A 13181-nucleotide genomic window follows, 5' to 3' on the forward strand; every position below is an offset into this window, starting at 1 on the left:
CAGCTAAATTGTATGCTTCTTTATGCTTTACATAAAAGATTGCAACATTTTCTAGAACACTATTACAAGTTCTCTCTCTGAAAGCCTATCATCTTAGCGAACTTGAGGCTTAAATTATGCAAAATGTATCCTCAAAAAATGTTTTCCGTAATGATATTACATCTGACATAATTTTCTCTTCACAGCTCGTCAATTTTTTTAGTTAGAAGTTGCTTGATTACTGTTTTAATAGAGATGGCTATGCTCCGAACCTATTTGGTTTCCTTTCTTCAAGATAAGGATGAAGGCCAAAGATATGGGCAGGCATAAAGTCATGCCGAGTTAGTATCCCAACAATTGGAAATCTCTGCAGAAGAAGGAAAACAAGAATGAGTACACACTATAGAAAATTATTAAATTGTAATGGCATGGACAGAAATGAGGAATAGTTAATGAATTCTAACGCAAAGCTACCAGTGATGCTTAGTGTATGCCATTAAGGGTGTTCTCCAAACATATTTGTAGTTGTACTTAACATAGTTCTTTTGAAAGATCAGGATAGAATGTGTAAAAACATGTGATATTGTTGATAAGATGAAAGAGTGACAAAGACTATAGAATGTCTGGTAATTCTATCAGTAAACACTTACCCCTGATTCCTTAGGCACCACACAGAGATGCCGCAAGCCTAGATGTTGTAAAAGGGAAAATGCATTTGTCAATGATGAGGTCTCCACAACAGTGTACGCTGAGGTATTGCAGAATGGATGTAAATCAACGTACATTTCCCGTTCCTCTTCACTTATTTCCATGTCTTCAATCTTCAGTCCTCTGCCTGAACCCTATTTCGCAAAGTCCACAAAAGAGAATTTCTCCATTAATTCTCTAGAAAGAATAAACTGTGAAGGTTGAAACTCTTTCCTCTTCAGTAAAACCAACAAATGTGACCTGAGGGCAAGGCCATGGAAGACTGGTTTTTCTAATAGTGGAGGTTCATCTATGACTGGGAAGCCATTGTGTTTAGTATTCATCAAAATCTAGACAATGTTTCCAAATTTCTCTATTCCAGACAAGGTTACCAATGGACCTCTAACAACATCACCAGCAGTTAGGCCCCTTCAAGTGAACAATCTTGTCATACACACTGCTGTTGAAGGAATCAGCTATTGTCTTCGTTATTAATAGTACCAACATAATAAAAGGGAGTAATGAAAGGTTATTTGTTAGCTCCAAAAGAATAACACACAATGAAACTGTCATCCTCATTGAGCCTCCAAGAAAGGAAGTTGCACCAAGCACAACATAAAGCCCCTGATCAATGTCTGTGAAGGATCCAATCAGCTCTCCAAGAGAACGCCCATATGCAGAACCCATTGAAATTATGGGTATGAAGAGACCCGCTGGAAGTAGCTCAATAGTCTTCTCAAGAAGGTAGTTGAAGATAGCTCCCAATACTTCTCCCATAACACCAAGTATGACTACAGGAAGCAGATCAATAAACGATACTTGAACTTCACAGAACTCACATCAAACAATATCAGGCCACCATTTCCAAAGAGGCCACAGTTACCACTTTCATAATAATTTATGAATGCCTTCAGCACCACAGCAACCACTGCTATCGTGAGAAATTTCCTCCAAAGAAGAGCACTCTACCACCTGAGAAAGCATTCAAAATCAATATCTTTGTTAAAATATAATATTTCCTGTAGATTGAGATAGTCTCGCAGTTACTTGTGGTCTATTCTAGAAAGTTGTTAATCCTAGATATTTCTACAAAGTTGTTAGTCTTATGAGTTCTTTTTAAGAAAGTTGTTTATCCTAAGATTTTAGCTATTAAGAATCCCATGAGTTTCCAATTGTTTTTCATTCCTTGCTCTGCTTGTGATTTTAACATGATATTTAACAGATGTAAGACTCTTCAGAGAGAGGAAAGTAGATTGTGAAGGAGAACGAATAGTCGAAAGGAGATAGATCAGAGCATGAGGTCAAGGGAAAAGTGAGTTGTCCTCGATAGATTCAAGCCATTCCTTGAGAAGAGCCAAGTTGCTAGTTTGCAGAGTTGCTAGCTCACAAATAGCTTTCGCTATCTGTAAAGCCGCTACAGGGAAGACGCCCATCCTTGATCCAAAACCATTTGCTTTTACTTCCACTAACTGCAGCTACCATTGCATTGAGCTGACACTATTGTTTCATTCTAGAGCATAATGATTTTGGTAAATGCTATTAAATATAAAGAGCTGTGAAGGTTAGGTATGAAGGTTTCTCTCTAAAAGGTATGCTATTAAATTCACCTAAAGCATTGGTTTAATTGGCCTCACATGGATGAGTGGATTATTACGAAATTAATTGGCCTCACATGGATCAGTGGATTATTAGATATTCCTAGTATACATAATGTTCCCCATATTAGTTATTGAGAACTTTGTTTGGGAGGTGTATTTAAAGTCGGTTTTAATTATAATGACCTATTTTGAAGTTATATCCTTTGCATTATAAAGATTATTAATTGTGAACTCTTCATCAAAGGGTAGTGTTGATTCATCTATAGTTTTAAGTAACAATGTCGTGTAATCATAGGTTTGGATTCTTTGTGAATTTGGTTTCTTTTCATTATTGATCTTATAGAGTGAAATTTGGCATTATGGAAATTTAACAATGGTATGTATAAGTAATATAGGATAACATGAACCGGTTTTTATTTGCAAAATCTTTGAGATTTTGTCTACGAAAATGAACATTTTCCTACCATTACAAGAATGTTGGGAACCAATGGAGAATGGGTTCGCAGAGCATAATCGAACAACAATGTAGGTTATGTATAATTCCCAGAAAATCAAATTGTAGAAATAAGAGAAAAAAAATAACAAGGTCAAGGTCTGGATCCACGGTTTAGTATATAACTCAATTTTGTCCAAGGTAATGGGAGTGTCTAGTACAAAGTAACCCTGAAATATTTTGTTGTTAGCATATCAAGGGAGAGAGTTTGAAACGTTGAAAATGAAGGAGGCATGGAACATAGACTAATCCATGACAAGAGTGATGGGAGTTGTAAATAAGCTCAGGGCTCATAGAAAGATTATTGTAGATCATAAAAATGTTGAAAATGTTCTTAGAGCCTAACTATGATGTTTGAGATGTTTTTCATTGTCATAGAAGAGTCCAAATATCTATTATAAATAATAGTAAAAGAATTAATGAGATATATTTTATCCCATGAATCAAGAATAAACATAGAAGGAGTCTTTAGAAATTGTGTTCCAAGACTCAAGAATCCATTGGTAGAGGTAGAGACAGAGGTCAAAGGGGAAGAATTAATCATCAAACAAAAGGAATAACTATGCTAGAAAAACTAGGACAATCAAAATAGCCTAGTCACTCTCAAAATTAGAGAGGAAGAGGTGGAAGATGGACAAACAAGTTCAAGGTACAATGTTACTATTGCAAAATGTATGGACACAATGAAATTTAATGCAGAAAGAAACAATTAGGTCTGAACAATGGTGGAACTACTATATTCAACAAAGAAGAAGGGACATATGAGTCAATATTCATTTCATGTCAAATCACTAAAGAAGATCACAATAAGTATCTTCGGTTGTTGGATAGTGGTTGCAACAATCACATGATAGATGACAAAAAACATCTTTTAGTATTGATAGCTATGTTCAATTTTAAATTACATTAGGAGATGAGTATCATGTCAAGACCCATTAGGATAATTTTGAGGTATAAAATAGGTCTTCTAAGGAAAATAATAAAATAATATTAAAAATTAATAAAATAAAAGTTATGAATTAAAAAAAAAGTATACCTTTTTATTGTATTTTCTACTTATCTCCTTTTAGGTATACTCATATTTCAAGTGTGTGCACTCATTGGATGTGGAATTAGATTTTTCATCCAACAAGTACCCACTTTCCATATCTTTTAGTAGATTAACACCAACAAAAATTCAAAAACATGTTCTTGCATATATTTTGAATTTATCTTGGTGTTGATCTACTAAAAAATATGCAAAGTGGGTACTCGATCGATGCAAAAATATAATTCCCCATCCAATGAGTGTACACATTCAACATTTGAGCAAAGATACGAGGAGATATGTCAAAAATATGATTAAAAAAATAGTTTTCTTCTTTTCCCTCCAAAATATTCTCCCTTGGGGATGACATCATTATCTAGAATCCTATTGGTTTTCTGAAGTTGATTTTATTAGTACATTTTTCATTTTGAGGCCCACATTTTTACCTCAAAATACCTCTAATGATAGGCAAAGATGTTCCGCCTATTATGACTAAGAAAAGTGAATAGAAATATATTCTTAATGTCTTTTATGTGTCAAATCTTAGACACAATATATTAAGTATTAGATAGTTGAATCAACATGGTTATGATGTTAGATTCAAAGACTCCACATACATAATCTTAGATAAGTAGCCCAATAGAAGATTTGTTGCAAAGGTCCAAGTGACAAAGAATACAAATTTTCCATTGAATCTAAGAAGCATAAATCCATCACAATCATATGCACAAATTTCTCAAGCATATATCAGACTTGGTAGTGGCATTTTAGTCACATACATTTTACGAGTCTTAATTTCTTACAAAAATATTCAATGAACAAACTATCACTTGTCAAAGTTTCATTCTTAGAAAAAATCAAAGGGGAAATTTTCCGAAGGCGTCATACAAGACCAAAGAACATATAGAACTTCTCTACAAAGATCTATGTGGAACCATAGAAACCGAGTTCATTGGTGAAAGATTTATTTTCTGACATTTATTGATAATTTTAGTAGGAAAATCTGGGTGCATTTCCTCAAAAATAAATCATATACATTCACAATGTTCAAAGAATTTAAAGGGTATAGAAGAGAAGAAAATTTGCAAATATCTCAAAGTGCTTACATGAGATGGAGGACAAGAATGTCACTAAAGGTGTTTGCAAAATTTTGTATACAACAGGGAATTAGAAGACAATTCACCACCATATATACTCCACAATAAGATGGAGTGGTTGAACAAAATAATCATATCATTATGAACATTGAAAGGAGTATGCTCAAAAGTGTAGTGAATTTTTCAAAGCCTACAAGTTTAATAATCTAGTCATTGAGAAATGAGTGGTGAGAAAATATGTAAAATCCCTGGAGGAAAAATCTTGGAGTGATCTAAGAGAATGAAGCAACGGGTAGTATAAATACATCTCTCAAAATAAATGAATAGGTGGGAAGCTTAGGGTAGCAAGTCCCTCCACCAATATTTCCAAGATTGCATCAAGTCCGTACACCAAGATTGTCAAGATTACAAGTGCAAAGAAAAGAAGATGGTTAGAGAGCTAGTAAATTCAGCGAGAACTCAAATAAATAGTCTATTTTCTAGCAGTGAGTCAGTAACTTTAGTAAGAAATTAGAAAACAAGGAGCTTAGGGGAAATATATAAGCAATGTGATGGCATGTATCAGCAAGTTAATTTCTCCTTATTATCCCATCAGCCTACTTATTTCGAAGATATAGTGAAAGAAGAACATTGGATACAGGCCATGAATGAAGATATTGAAGCTATTGAAAGGAATGAGATGTGGGATCTTGTTGATCTCCCAACTAATAAAACTCACATTGGTGTTAAGTGTGTGTATTAGACAAAACTAGATGAGAAGAGAAATATAAGGCAAGGCTAGTTTCCAAAGGACTTGTTGAGTAAAAAAGTGTTGAGTATGGTGAAACCTTTGCTCTAGTAGCAATTGGTCATTTTACAAGATGGATATAATGTTAGCTTTCTTGAATGGAAATTTAGAAGAGGAGGTGTATGTAGATCAACCACTTGTATTTTAAATAAAAGGCTAAAAGTAAAAAGTCTATAAGTTGAAAAGAGCATTGTATGGCTTGAAGCAAGCTCCATGAGCTTGTTATAATCAAATTGACTATATTTCATCAACAATGGATTCAAAAGAAGCAGCAATAAACCTACGCCCTATACCAAATCAAATCAAGGTAATATGTTGATGACCTTGTAGATACAGAAAAAATTGATGTTAGATGAATTCAAGGCTACTATGAAAATAGAATCTGAGATGACAAACCTTGGTCTCATAAAGTACTTTTTGGGATTTGAAGTTAAACAATCTACTCAAGGATTTTTTCACATGTCGACAAAAATATGTTATACATATATCAAAGAGGTTGATGATGGAGAAATGGAAATTAACAGACATCTGTTGCAACATGAAAAAAATTGGGCAAGCAAGATGATGGACTAGTAGTTGATTCAATATAGACAATGATTTTGTTGATAGTATTGGTAACAGGAAAAGCACCTCGAGATGTGCTTTTCATTTGGATACAAAATTGATCTCATGAGCTTTTAAGAAAAAATCCATTGTCTCAATATCTTCTACATAAAAGAAAATGTGCTAAGAGGATTCTTGAAAGATCTTGCATATGTGAAGAAGGATCCAACTCCAATTTTTTGTGACAACAACTCAACAATTGCATTGCAAAAAAACCGATGCATTCACAAGAAAAGCAAGCACATTTACAGTTGTTATCACCTCATTCGTAATCTTGTCAACAATGATAACATATCTCTTCAATTTTTTGGATTTAGATATCAGCTAGAAAATATCATTCACAAAGAATTTGGAACTTTTTTTTTTGAATATCAAAAGCAACACTTATAGTATCACTGCTAATAAGCAACAATAATTGGTGCACGGAATGTTGTGCCCACACCAATGGATTCAAAAGAAGCAACAATAAACCTACTCCATATACCAAATCAAATCAACGTAATATGTTGATGACATGGTATATACAAAAAAAATGATGTTAGATGAATTCAAGGCTACTATGAAAATAGAATCTGAGATGAGAAACCTTGGTCTCATAAAGCACTTTTTGGGAGTTGAAGTCAAACAATCTACTCAAGGATTTTTCATATGTTGACAAAAATATGTTATACATATATCAAAGAGGTCGATGATGGAGAAATGGAAATTAATAGACGTTTGTTGCAACATGAAAAAAATTGGGCAAGCAAGATGATGGACCAATAGTTGATTCAATATAGACAATGATTTTGCTGATAGTATTGGTAACCAGAAAAGCACCTCGAGATGTGCTTTTCATTTGGGTACAAATTTGATCTCATGAGCTTTTAAGAAAAAACCCATTGTCTCAATATATTCTGCATAAAAGAAAATGTGCGAAGAAGATTCTTGAAAGATCTTGCATATGTGAAGAAGGATCCAACTCCTATTTTTTGTGACAACAACTCAACAATTGCATTGCCAAAAAATCCATGCATTCAAAAGAAAAGCAAGCACATTTACAGTTGTTATCACGTCATTCATAATCTTGTCAACAATGATGACATATCTCTTCAATTTTGTGGATTTAGAGATCAGCTAGCAAATAACATTCACAAAGCACTGGGAACTTTTTTTTTTGAATATCAAAAGCAACACTTATAGTATCACTGCTAATAAATGTAACAATTAAAAATAAGAGGGGCATTAAAATATATCTCTCCAGCTAATTAAATTACTTTGGTGTTAGATATTTGTAGAAAACAATGTTTTAAATATTAAAAAAAAACTATTAGTCTATATTTTTTCTATAAAAATTGTTAGCTGTAATATTTTCTACAAAAAAAAATCTTCTAGTCAATAATGAAAAAGGTTAACATAACCATAAATTGCTAATTTTTTTTCATTCTATTTCAATTTTTTAATTTAACAATCTCACTCGTTTTTTCCTTTTGTTTTACTAATATAAAATCATAAGCTGCATATGGACTAACTTCATTATTTTGAGCCACGGTGCTTTTTTTCATAAACATATTTCCATAGTTTGATACTACTTGATTATAGGTCACATCTTTACCTGACACACAGGCATAGGTGCTTAAGCATATATCCAAAAACACTAAAATTGAATAGCAAAGGAAATGTTGACATGCCATGTTGATATTTCTTCTAGTGCAAAGACCACACCACCCATTGGCACACGGAATGTTGTGCCACACTAGCAACAACACCACAAGTGACAAGATCATGTCTATCTTGATCATTTTTGATGTACCTCAACCATCTCCATGTTAGACGATAACATTTTGAACCACCTTGACCAAGCAGAGATGTTATGCAAGACTCGGTGTGTATCATGGGACCTTCCTTCCCCAACACCAATCCAGCAGACACAACACATATACTTCCAAATACCTACTCATACCCATGATTTAATAACCATTTAAAAAAATTGAAACCCCAGAAACGTTAGATTCTGACTTTCACATATGCAGCTACACTTTTGGACATTTTCCATAGTACCATTGAGTAAATCATAAATGATCTTATACTTCAGCTGCATTTTTCATGGGGGGATTGAATAGACAACTCCACATTTGTTCAACCATTCATAGACATTAACAATTCATGGGAATTTAATTGTTCTTGGTGTGTACATACCTTAATAAAAAGGGTATCTGGACCTAGAAATCCTGGCAGATCCACCCCATTGAGGTAACCCTTGATTTCTGGCACACCAGCCCCTGCTGCGGTTGGTGAAATATAAGCAGTAAGCACTACTACCAATAAAGTTAGTGCTAAATTACCACCTGTTAACACTGAAAAGGCTAACAGATACCTGCATCGCAATGTTTCAACCATTTGTCAAAACAATAAAATTGAGAACCAATAGTATTATTGCAGTTAAGAACAACTCATCATCAAATAGTAGAAATTCAATATAAACAAACTACTACTATTTAAGTCAACAACAACTCATCATCAAATGGTAAAAATTCAATATAAAAAAACGAATTGATAGGTCAATGAGGATGAATTAATTCATCGACATTTGTTTCTCTCTGTGTAACATTGCATAATCTAGATGGTTTGGGTACATGGTATATCCACATCATAATACCAATATTGCATTGAATATAGATGGTTTGGCTACAATATGGTATATCCACATCATAATAGCAATATTAGGATATTAACTTGAATATATTGTGAAAGGAAAAAATATGTAAAGAGAAAATTCGGTTCTTTTCTCATTAGTATGATCCACACTGATGCAATCATATTTGTTCAATGGGTGCATTCACATTACAACTATGATCCACACTAACACGGATTCAATTTTGTCTATTTTTTTCTTGAATTTAATTTCATTACAAGAATATTCTGGAATAAAATATATAAGGAGTTCAATTGCTAGACCTCACTCACTTCTATCTATCAGATTTTGGAATCTACAATCTAAATAGAATTGACAGTTGTTTTCCTAACTATGCACTAAGTTTATATAATCCATTACATCCATTAAATATTGAATATGGAGAGTATGGACTATAACGCAAACCCATCTTTGTGTTACATATCATAGCCAAGTTTAAATGGGTATGTGAGTGTGAAAATAGAGCAGAGTATGGGCTTCCATATATAAATGTAGAGAGAATTCATACTATAATCTCTACCTATTATGCAATATCAATTGACATGAAATATGGAATTTTAACCCCGCAATGTTTTGTGTTGCCAGGTTAAGAAAGGCTGCAATGAGGCCAACGAATAGGCCAATAAAAAAGGCCAACACCCATTTGAGGATTAGGTATTGAAAAAATTCTACAATTTTTTTGGATCTCCAATCTTGTTTGAACAAATTGTTTGCGATAATTCTACGCGTTTATACACAAGGTAAAAATTATGAGTAGCCATAAATACACCAGCAAAATAATGAAATTTTGGATAAAATTCAAAGAGAAGAAAAATGGCTTGTACTCTCTAGTGGTGAGAGTTGTGCTCAAACAAGAGCTGTCTGAGAACTGGGATATGCAGCATACCCAATACGTCTCCCGTCTCTTTGTTTCAGAAAAGGTTGGCCTAATCTTTCTTCTAGCGGCATTGTAACTGTATTTTTCGCATGGTTGATATTCCTGTTGGTATCCATTGCTGACTAAATAATATTTATCAATGCACATAACAAATTCATGTAGTTTTAGGGCTCTAGAGTGGTCGTTTTAGAAGGAAACAGATGCCACGCATACATTCTCCACAACTATGTGGATTGCAATGTCGAGTGGATCAAACTTGAGATTAATAACTTTGGAAGCGAAGAGTTTTCAGATGATTTGAAGATCGAATTCTATGTGCCCAAGAATTGATCAGACGTTTTAATGGGCTTTTCGTATTGGGTTGATAAAGCAATAAAAGATGACAAGAATATAACTTTATGTTCAAACATAGTTACCGATCAAATGAGAAAGTGATCTGGTACTCGTTTTTTTGAGGTAGCAAAAAATTACCTAATTTTGAAAAGTGGTGATGCCAAAATAAACTTCTTTTTTTTAACATATTTTTGCACTTTAAATTTTCTTTTGTATCAAGTATGAACATTTTTTTTCGATGTTAGTGATTTTCATGCTGATTTTGAAAAGTTCTAATGCAGCATCAACTCCTTTTTTTGGAGGGTTGATTTTTGACACTTTAAATTTTCTAATGTCTTCTTTTTCCCATAAAAAAATTTTTAAGTGTATTTTTTGTGTTTTCATTTTTCTTTTCAATTTTCTTTGTAATGAAATCTTCATTTTTTCGTGTAGTTAAAAAAAAAAAAAAATGGTCAATATTTTAAAGTTACTATTTTCTATATGTTTATGTAGTGTTAATTAATATTTCAATGGACATCAAATAATTGTCATTAAAACACAATAATTTTAAACATTTCACAAAAATACAAATTTTCTATATAAATATAATGAAAAAATACACATTTTCAGAATTTTTGTCAAAAATGTTATGTCAAATAAACGATTTTTATGGGAAAATCCTCACAGAAAAACTTTAAAAAATAGCATTTTTCTATGAATTTTATGTTAAAAACAGTGGTAATCACAGGTTTTTTACAAAAAAAAAAAAAATATTCGCATAAAAAGTAGAGTGAAAATTAGATAATACAAATATTGAACATATAACAACAATAATCAAAAGTTCATTCTTCTCATAAAATCTCAAAGTCAAAACGTTACAAATAAAACTAATGAAGATCTCTCAAAATTGAGTTTGATTTGCAATCATAACTTAAATGTCATCAACAATATCATATAATCCATATTTATCGTCTTCTGCAACTTCATTATTTTCTTCTTCCACAATATTTCCTGCTTGAGTTTCCTCATTTTCCTCATCTACTAGATATTTCATGTCTATAAATCTCCCAAAGTGTCATTTTCCAATCATTCCATATAGTGGTGGATGTGGTTCCTCTGCCTTTTTTTCCAGACGTGATTAATTAAAATCTCCTTTCCTCAAACCACCTTCTTGCATCTCATCCGGAATAAATTGAAGAGCTTTAATTCTTTCTTGAATAAAATTGCATTGTAGAGGGTCTCTTTCAATTGCAATGCAATTTATCCCTTTTTGTAGGCAACATTCTAGTGTTGTACCTAATCATCAAGCACAAAAACAAAAAGTAAGTAAATTAGTATAAACACATAAAAACAAAAAAACAAAATATTAAAATTCAATTTTATATATTAAAACTAATACCTGAACCTAAAAATAAATCCAAAACCCAATCTCCTTCATTTGAACATAAATCTATAAGATAGTTAATCAATGTTTGTGGTTTTTGATAAATGTTAAATATCTCCCCTTTTTCATCTTTATCCTCAAATGTTAACTTTTTTACAATAGCGTCATGATCCAATACTTGGCTATGACTCTTTCCATCTACTTGATTCAGAAGAATGGACCTATAGTTATCATCTTTTGCCCAACATTCAACATGGATGAACTCACAATCACTTGTAATTGGCTGATATTTGGAAGAAATAAGATTTGACTTTTTCCTATAACACGACATAGTAAAAGTTCAATCCACTTGTACATACAAAAAAATTACATTAATCAAACATACAATTTCAATGTCTTACCATGTAAGCTGCATCCTTGAATTTGATTTTCTCTTGCAGCTTGTTAATAACATTGCAAATTGTGTGTCTAAATGAAATGTCACAAATCTCCAAAGTGGTGATGTTGTGACTTCTTGAAAGCCCCTAACCACTTTATTAAAATCTTGATAAGTGTAAGGCTCACTATCATATTCAATGTTTGGGAAATTGAAACCATGAGGAATGTCTGCAATAACCAAGGCATATTTCCTTTTAGGCATGAGTTTTGCAATGTCTTCACAGTCACCTTGTATTATTTGATATTGGATAGCCGCCAGCCCATTACACATGAAATGAGTAAGAGTAGGATCAAGTTCAAAATTCCTAAGACACTACTTTCTTAGCCTTTCCAACTTAATTTTTTCATAGAAACTTTTGAAAGTATTTGGTACTCCATTCGCATCCTTCTTTGAAATCTTTAATGAAATAAATAAATATAAATATAAGTAATATAATCAAATAAAAAATTATATGAATAAAATGAATGTAAAAATCAACATATCTTTTTGAATTCAAGATAAAAATCTTTAAGTGTTGCTGTAGAACTTGATTCTGGGTAGTTGAGTACAACATCATTCCAACTCTCTTCATTCAACATTTTAACCATATGTTCTTGTATTTTCATATAAATCTTATGACTGAATAAATAAAGTAAAAATTGTTAATATAATGATATGTATAACAAATAATACCAACAAAAATATGTTATATTTAAAAGAAAATTATAAGCTAAGAAAAAGTAAAAGTAATTGAACAAACTTACTTTTGAAATTCCAAGCACATTTCCTCCAATGACAATTCACCTGACTTCACACGACATAATATTGATTTGACTAGTTTTTCATCTTTCACACCTTGCATTGTTCTCCAAGGTGTGATAGTCATATCATCTGGAAGTTGCTTCATTTCAGGACCTGTCTTACTGTTGGTACATATTATGGGTTTATGCTTTTTAACCTTCTAATTTTTTACACCAATATTCTCCCACAATTCGAAAATGGCATTAATCAATTCTCATATATCCCCTGTTCTAAATGCCAGCTAGAAAATGTTATCTATGCCTCTGAACAGTTCTGAATTTACTTTGCCACCTTTTGATTGGATTCTATTCTCAATTTGATAACCTGTTTCCATACAACATTCCTTCCAAAAGCTTAAACTGACATTAAGTTTATCCCCACCACATTTTTCTAAAAACTCATTATGAATAAATCTGACCCTTTGAATGAAAGTCATAGACATTC

General features: G+C 32.3%; 1 pseudogene; it reads right to left on the reverse strand.

Annotated features, from left to right (window-relative positions):
- Positions 1-238: 238 nt before the first annotated feature.
- Positions 239-9893, reverse strand: LOC149264304 (chloride channel protein CLC-c-like; annotated as a pseudogene).
- Positions 9894-13181: the final 3288 nt, after the last annotated feature.

This window comes from Pinus tabuliformis, chromosome 6 (genome assembly GCF_031772625.1).
Source record: "Pinus tabuliformis cultivar Carrire ecotype Pingquan chromosome 6, CPIR1, whole genome shotgun sequence".
Taxonomy (NCBI): domain Eukaryota; kingdom Viridiplantae; phylum Streptophyta; class Pinopsida; order Pinales; family Pinaceae; genus Pinus; species Pinus tabuliformis.